We start from the raw sequence: 8,242 nt of genomic DNA, 5'->3' as shown, positions 1-8,242 counted from the left end.
TTTATTATTATTATTGTTATTGTTATGGTTGTTTTTGTTGTTGTTGTAAATGTGTGGAGAAGCATGAAGAATTCCCAGAATAGAATTTCCACCTAAACCCCATTGAAACCAGAATAAATTAAGTGCTTAGATCCTGAAGAGGATTAAAAATACCTGCACCTAACATCAAACATCTGAACACCATTAGAAATCTGGGCCAAAGTGAAGGGAGAGAACAAAATAAGCCATTTGCATCTTAAGCAGGCTGAGAAATGCTCAGAAACCTGGAATTTTTATGAATCAAATAGATACCTTGGGAATTTGAACGGGAGTTCTTTTCTCCTTTTTTTTTTTTATTTTTTTCTCTCCCAGCACAAAAGGACAGTAACACCGCGAATTTTGTAGTGCAAAATATATATTTTTAAAAGCCCAACCACACAAGTGGTTTCGACAGCAATTCGTTGCAATCAGTGGCACTGGGAATTATTGCTATCAGGAGAAGGAACGGGCTGCTGTGCCTACACTGTTTGCTCTACAGCAGGACGAGAGCCTCACCATTTTGGTGTTAGCGATTTCATCAGTGGGAGAAACACACAGCCCTGCACTCTGGTCGTGTCATTTGAAAAAGCTCTCAGTTCACCTTTGGAAATAAGCACCCAGGATTGTCTGAAATTATATATTTCCACTCTCTGTACTATTTGAATTCGGTTGGGCTCTGAGGCTGTGGTTCACGTCCTGGCTTCCTCTTGACTCAATAATTGTAATTCATTATTAAATTGTTATTTGTTTTCATTCTTTACGCTGTCTGCTGCTTTTCAAAGCTCAGCAGCTAGGTTTATAATATAGAGAGCTCTGTTCCATCACATTACAGCCTCCCCACAGCAATTTTTTTTGTTGGCATGTTCAGCAGCACATCGATTTGGATATTTAATTCTTTGCACACTACAGATTAACCTTAATCTATGCAGTGCTTTAAGCATTTCCTGGGATTTGCAGTTTTCCTAATCTGAACTGCAATCCAAATACAAAGTTTTAAAATTCTTCCAGTGTTTGTAACCAAAACACTGAGTCCGAGTGTTGTTGAGCTTTGAGGTCCATTCCAAGTCCAAAATGGGCTCCGGATCTAGAATTTGCAAAGAATATCTTGTTTTCATCTGCCAGTGCTCTCTAGGCAGATGAGGGTTTACTCATTCCTAGAGCAAGAAGGAATTCTGTTAACCCTGTGTCTTTGGGTGCTGTTTCATCTCTCAGAGAATTAGAGGCACCATCTGGTTTTGGGTGGCTGGGCTGAAATGTGTCAGTCGTGTTCGCTGTACCCAGAGCCCCCTGCTATCAGCAGTCTCATTCATAAAGGCAGAAGTGGTTCCTGTATGTAAAGCACAGTCCAGCCCCCACCTTATCTCTAAGCATGTTCACACTTGCCTCTGCCCCAGACTCAATAGGGCTTGCACTCTAAACAGTATTTCACTGACAAATGCAAGACCTGATAGCGCTGCAGACCTTTATTCTCTAATTTTTTTGCTTGCTCTTTCTGTCCTTCCTTACCTTACTCCTTTCATGGTGAAGCTAATTCCCTTTCCTCACTGTTGTCTCCTGTTTCTACCACTTCCTATTTTGTCTTCTCCTAAACTACAGTCTCCCTTGCTCTCCCAGCTGGTTTCCTTTCAGCTGTTCTTCCTGCCCCATCAATTCCTTTTCTTCTTCAGCTTTTCCTTTCTCCATTTTTATCACCCTTTTTAAACTTCCTTTCATTTTTCCTGTCTTCTGTCTGTAGCCTCAAAAACGTTTCTCACTTTCTCCCCTCATTTCTCCGTCTTTTCTCTTTCCCCAGTCTCTCTCCCAGAAGTTCTTTTATTGACAGTCTGTCTCTTGAATCTCATTCTTTCCCTTTCTTACCACATTTTCACATATTCCCCACTTGTCCGCTCCTTTCTAGCTGAGATAAGCATTTGTCCCCAGGAAATGCCCCTGCCTGGGCTTGTCCCAATGTCCCTTTGTTTTCTCCAGCTTTTGTAATTCTCAGCGCACCTGTGCGCCTGGAGAAGCCATTCATCAATAAACAGAGGCCAGACGATTCATCAAAGTTCTGTCTATGAACGTGCTGCCGATGTGCTTTCCTTCTTTATCCATCGGGCCTCCGAAGCCTCCCCTGGCACGGAGAGTGGCTGGACTAACAGGCTGCCTGATCCTGATCCAGTTTTACCACGTCTTTACCATGTGTCAAAAAGCACAGACCTCTCTCTCCCCCCTTTTCCTCCTGGCAGAAAGCCATGGCTATTCCAGGTATGTGTTTTCTGAGGTGACGGCCGACGTGGTGAGGCATGACAGGGCAGTCTCCAGGGTACATGAGCCAGGAGGCAAGAGGCATCCACACTCGACACAGTTTCCCTCCCTCAGTGCTCGGAGGACATTGGCTTTGTCAGGAGCTTGCTGGCTGTCCTTTGCAAGGGCCGTGGTTAAGTCACCACACGCGCTTTGCTCTTCATCCTGGCCTCAGGTCTGGCGGCATCATTGGTATGTACAGTTGCCTGGGAGCAAGATGTTGTCAGGACCCAGCCTTGAGCTGAAAACTGCGGATTGTGGATGAACCTTTACACTGTGCCAGTGGAAGGCATCCAGACTTCCCCAAGCGTTTGGTTTTGCCTTTCTTCCACGGGAGCATTTCTTCCTCTGAAAGACGCTAACAGGAAACTTCAGAACCTGGGAAATGGACAGAATTGCGTGAGCCTTCCCTGCTGCTTGCAGTTAATGGGAAAATGTGCAGGCGTCAGGTAAATTTAATTATTCTTCCGCAATTCTGAATTCTGAATTGCTAAAGAGCTAGAGAACTGTCTGTCTGCAGATACAGCAAACAGCTACAGCCTTGTTTGAGTCTGAGTTGTGTTCATCCGCAGTGATGGCTGCAGAAACAAACCTCTTTTTTTTGTTTGTTTGTTTTCTTTTCCACAAGGAGAGCACGATCCTGCAAAAGCTGCATTGCTTTCATTTGTGAGAACTGCTATAGGTAAGAAGTTTCCAAACTCTTCTTCTCCATTGTCCAATGATTTACTGTTCTCCCTCCACATGTACAGAGCTGTGGTACTTTTGGGGCCTTGCACATTCATAGAATTTGAGAGTCAGTATTCTTGATACTTCTTCTGCAAGCCTTATGGGGAAAAAAAAAATCACTTTTATTTAAAGACATTTCACATTTCCGTGCATGCAGCAAGGATAGCAGGGGGAGTTTAAAGCCTAGTGACTAAAAAAAAAGAAATCTGTTATAGGTGTTAGGGGGCAATGTTTCGTCCCATTTTTCTGTTCCAGCTTTGGAAAAGAGTTGGTAATCTTTAAGTGCACTCAGGAGACTATGGCTTTTGTGCAGACATCTGCAAAGTGATTGAATTTTACCAATTGTGCAGGCACTCAGACACTTATTAGACTATATTACCAGAGCTATTTGGAAAGAAGGAGTTGGAGAGAAAAGAAATTCTGCATGTGTGAAGGGGTTTCTTGTAGCCTGTTTCGGGGAAGAAATTTCTCAGCCAGTGTGGAATGGTGTGGGGCAAAAAAATCTCCTAAAATACGTTTGTTTTTGCATCCTCACAGTCTTTTGACCAAGACCTGCTCAGGCTTTGGCTTGGCTTGATATTGTTACTTGTTGCACACTCTTCTGCAGGGCTCTTTCAGCAGGTTTCAGTCAGTGTCATGTGTGTGACCAGTGGGAGCCCTGCACCTCCTGCCTGTCACACACACTCCCGTGCCTTCTCTACAAAGGTAAAAAACAGCTGCAGCCTCCCTGTAAACTGCGATGCGAGCTTCAAGTGGCTCCTTCTCAAGAGGCTCTGGGGTCAGCCACGGGCTGCTAGGATGTCTGGTAACAGCATGGCTGTCTCACAGGATGGGCACTGGGAAAGCACCGGGATGAGCCTGCTCCTGGTATCCACAGAACGACACGCTGGGCATCCCTTCTCCGTGTTGCAAAGAATTATCATGCAGGGCATTTATTGGGGATTCCACCAGCCTGTCATGAACTTAGGTGTGATGTGAACATGTGAGCGCTGCCTGGTGACGCCCACACGTTGTTCCTCTGAGGCTGTAATGTGATTTTTGTGACCGCTCCAAGAGCGATGGCCCTGCTGGGCAAACTTTCAAAGGTAGGTAGAAATGTGTGTTTGCACATCAAAGCAGGCAATCTATTTCACGAACACCAAGGTGTCCAGTTATCCGTTTTGCTTATGCAAATATGAATTTTCACAAGCACAACAGCTGTGCCTTCCCTGCAATTATTTCCATGAGGTAGCGGATTGTTAACCGAAGGAGTCGTGCCTGTGATGCATTTCTGGGGGATGGGTTGCACAAGACAAGAAGGGTACGGATAGTCCAGTGAAGCTCAGGCTCAGTGGTGCAAAACCGGCATTGTGAAATCTGGATCTGGGGTCAGTTTTGTGAGAAAGGTCAGGATCTGGACCGAGGGTGAAGACTGAACCCCCGGGCCATGCTGTGTCCATGTCGATTTGGGGCGTGATGTCTTGTCATGCCATGCTATGGGGCTCTGTGCTGCCTTCTGGACACAGACCTGCATTTCTTAGCGATCGGTGCGGGTTTGCAGCGGGCTTGGCAGGGGTCGGATGTGAGCGCGTGTACGCCGAGCTTCCCCGGCGAGCCGTTCCTCAGCCGGACCCCCGGGCGGACCCCCACCCAGCGCATCCTTTGGAACTCCGTTCCACGGCACCGCACGCCCTGTTGCGGACCCGGCCGGCGCTCCATCGCGGGGCGGGCGGGACGGCATCTCCCCGCGGTGCCCCCGAGCCCGGTGCCGCGATTCCCCCGGTGCCCCCGAGGCCGGTGCGGCGCTCCCGGCGCGGCGCTCCCCCCGCTGGCCTCCGGGCCCCCTCCCGCGGGCTCCCCTATGAGGTCAGCGCTGCGCGGAGGCTCCGCCCGCGGCCCCGCCCGCCCGCCCGCGGCCGCAGGGGGCGGCGGGCCGCGCTCCGCCCCGCGGCCGCCCCGCTCCCGCGTTCATTTCATTCCTCCCCTCATTCCGCGCATTCCTCGCATCGCTGGCGCCGCGCAGCCCGGCCGGGAGCCCGGCCCGCCCCGCCGCCGGCCGGGCAGCAACTCATCCTCCGAGGGCTCCGTCCGCCGGCCCGCGGCAACCTACGGCCGCGGTATAAATAGCCAAGCGGCGGATTAAAAATAGGCGCGGGGCCATAAATAGCCGGGGCGGCCCGGGGGCGGCGGGCGAAGTTTTGCCGTCGGAGCGCGGCGCGCTGGCGGTGCGCGGAGGGGCCCGCGGCGCGGAGGTAAGGGCGGCCGGGGCGCGCACGCCGCTTTGTGCGGCGGGGCGGGGGGCCCGTCCCGGCCGGGGGCGGCCCGGGGGGAGGCCGGAGCCCCCGCAGGTGCCGGGGCAGGCGGGCCGGGGGCCGCGGCTGGGGGGGGGGGAGAAGTTGCTCGCCGCGGAGTTGTGGCGCTGCGGGGCCGCGGCCGGAGCTGCAACAGGCGCTGCCGCCCGCCCCGCTCCGCTCCGCTCCCCCGCTCGCACTCAGTGGCCTGAGTCACCGCCCGGCACCGGGCGCGCTCACACGCCGCTCGCACTCACTCACACACACACACACACTCACACACACACAGAGGCTCTCCCCCCTCGCACACGCGCGCACGGATCCTCGGCATTTTTCACATATTTTTTTTTGTTGGGTTTTTCTTGTGTGTGTGTGTGTGTTTTGGGTTTTTTTGTTTTTGTTTTTGTTTTTTTCTTTCCGCGGGGAAGCCAGCGAGCAAGCCGGGAGCAGCCCCGGGCTGGGCGCGGAGGCTCGCAGCGCTGAGCAGCCATCCCCGGGCGGCCCGGCCTGGCGCGGAGCTCCGCTCGCCGCGCTGCCCCCAGCTCTGCCTCCCTCCCCTCGTTTGTTTTCCCCTCTAAAAGATGAAAGAAGGAATGTCCTTTTTCGCTGCTTCTTCTCCTTCTCCAGAGCTGCTGCTGCTGCCGCCGCCGCTGCTGCCGGTTAATTGCACATTCAAGTGGAAAATTTTCGGGAGTCAGCAGAAACATTGTATCCAAAAAAGACAAAGTCGCAGTTACAGCAACACCGAGGAGATTGTCCCTGGAAAACTTCCTTTCGGTAGGAACCGCAGGGTTTTGTTTTTTGGTGGCTTTTTTCCCCCCCCGCCCCGTTTCTCGGCGAGGTTTTGAAGAGCTCCATCGCACAGCTGTCCCCGGCGCTGGTGCGGAGGGCCGGTGGCAGCCTTTGTTCGCAGAGGAGCGCTTTCAAAGGAAGTACACTTCCAAGGGGGAGGGAAAACTTATACAGTGCGCCTTTTGTACCCAAATTAAAACAAAGCGGCCCCCTCCACACAAGCAAACAAAAACAGCGAGGCGAAATAAGGCGAGAGGAGGGGAGGGAATATCTCTGTTTTCACCAAGGAAAAAAAGTTTGCGCTCCTGCCTCTGTTGAGCACGGTCCTGGTCGTGATTTTTTTTTTTTTTTCCTCCTCTTGAAATCTGTTTTAAGTTGAACGGTGTTACCAGTGTAAAAATATTTATGAAACAATGAAATACCAGCCACCCACGTTTCTCAGGAGAGTTGTTAACTTATTAGAAACAAGTGCCTGCCTTTGATATGAAGAAATGAAAAGTGACCTCCAGAAGCGCTGGAAAGTTAGGGAGCAGTTCTGCCCTGCGCTCTCTGAATGTAAATGGCTCCCGGTATTTTTTAACTGTTCCTTTCCTAGGCGAGGAAGGCCAAGAGACATCAGATTGTACTGGTATTTTCTGACTCAAAACAGCGTTTGTAAGAGATGTAAGTCGAAATGGCAGAGCCTCAGGGAGAAAAAGTACATATGCAGCTGTGTTAGCAGGAGCATGTTTGCTTTCTCTTCGTGCTGATAAAGTTTGGAAATGCAATATTGCCAGTTAGCGGTTTCACGGAGCTGGGTGGTGGCAAAGTTGGGAGCTGTGTGGATAACGTGCTGCTCTGCCTGGCTGCATGCTCAGTTATTCTGCAGCACATCCAGTACGGAAATCACTGTGGGAATGCCTCTAACAGGAAAATTCATGTAAATAACTAAGTGCTACCTGCAACTGAATATGAAAACGAAAATGATTGTAATTACATTAGGACTTAATTTAAAATTGTGTAGGGTTCTTCTTACAACCCTAGATTGGGAATGTGTGTCTGTAATGTGTGATGTATCCTATCTCTATAAATAGTTGGGGAATACCATTACAGAACTTTAGATTGTACTGATGGTAAGACGGTGCTGTTAAAAATGACACAGACCGGGATATTAAATTACTTCTGGGCATGGGAGGGAAACTTGCATGTTTGTTTGTATGTGAACATATATATTTTTATATAGACACAAACGCTTCCTTTATTTGGGAATAGAAATAAAGAAATTAATACAGTGGATGTTCTTGAAACACAAAACTGAAGGTTTTATATTTGGATCACGTTCTGAGGTTGCAAGTTTTTAAAATCAACTTTTTGAAATTATTTTCACAAGGGGTAAACGTTTCAGAGGTGCGTTTATTTTTTTGCCTTTGTGGTAAGACACATCTTTTCACACTGCACTGGTGTTTAATTAGGTCATAAAGTGTTTTCTCTACCGGTAGGGATAATTCTGCATTTTGTTTGCTCCAGGATTTTATCAGCTGACCAAGCAGAAATTTTGGATGCTGTGGTAGGTTGAGCATGCAAAGGATTTCTTTCCATTTTTTCTTCTTAGCAATCTAGAAATGCCTTTGGAAAGTACTTTATCGCTAAACACGTTTGGGGTACTTTGAGCATCAATCCTGTTGGTAAATGCTGGTGAAGTAAATATTGTTGGCCTTTTCAGCCAGGAGAGTGGAACAACAGCTCTTGAGGCTCAAACTGTGGTTTTATATTCTCCACAGCTTCTTAGTCGGTGCTGAGCGGGGTGTACAGGAGCACTGAAGCAAGGGAAAAACGTTGATTTGACGGGAGTCTCAGTAAAGACAGAGTGCGCTTAAAGGAGTTTTAATTAAACAGCTAGAAAAGAACAGCAGAAACTTAATTACAAAGTGGCCCTGGCCACGAGTGTCCAGCTGAGCAGTGATAGTGTGTCGTGGTGTGTGGGGATGTGAGAGCATGTGTGTAGCGTGTTTGGTGTCACTTGGAACCAGTGGGTTTTTGTTGTTGCTGCTGCTGCTGGATGCTGTAGTGGTTTTGGATAGCGTTAAAAGTGGTTTCTGGGCTTTGTTTGTCCATGCCTGAAAAAGTTAAGTTCAGTTGAGTCACATGCTGAGGAAAAAAAAAAACAACAAAAT

General features: G+C 49.2%; 1 protein-coding gene across 1 annotated transcript in view; it reads left to right on the top strand.

Moving 5' to 3' along the window:
- The first annotated feature begins 2,973 nt into the window (after positions 1–2,973).
- The window catches only part of TEAD1 (TEA domain transcription factor 1), a 156,007-nt gene continuing 150,738 nt past the window's right edge, over positions 2,974–8,242 (top strand). Inside the window, exon 1 of the mRNA XM_066187197.1 lies at positions 2,974–2,983. The gene's annotated coding sequence lies outside the window, so the exon portion shown is untranslated. The remainder of the gene's footprint in view (positions 2,984–8,242) is intronic.

Source organism: Chamaea fasciata, unplaced genomic scaffold (assembly GCF_029207755.1).
Source record: "Chamaea fasciata isolate MVZ Bird 193981 ecotype frontalis unplaced genomic scaffold, bChaFas1.0.hap1 SCAF_7, whole genome shotgun sequence".
NCBI classification, from domain to species: domain Eukaryota; kingdom Metazoa; phylum Chordata; class Aves; order Passeriformes; family Sylviidae; genus Chamaea; species Chamaea fasciata.
This window is presented reverse-complemented; position numbering and strand designations above follow the sequence as displayed.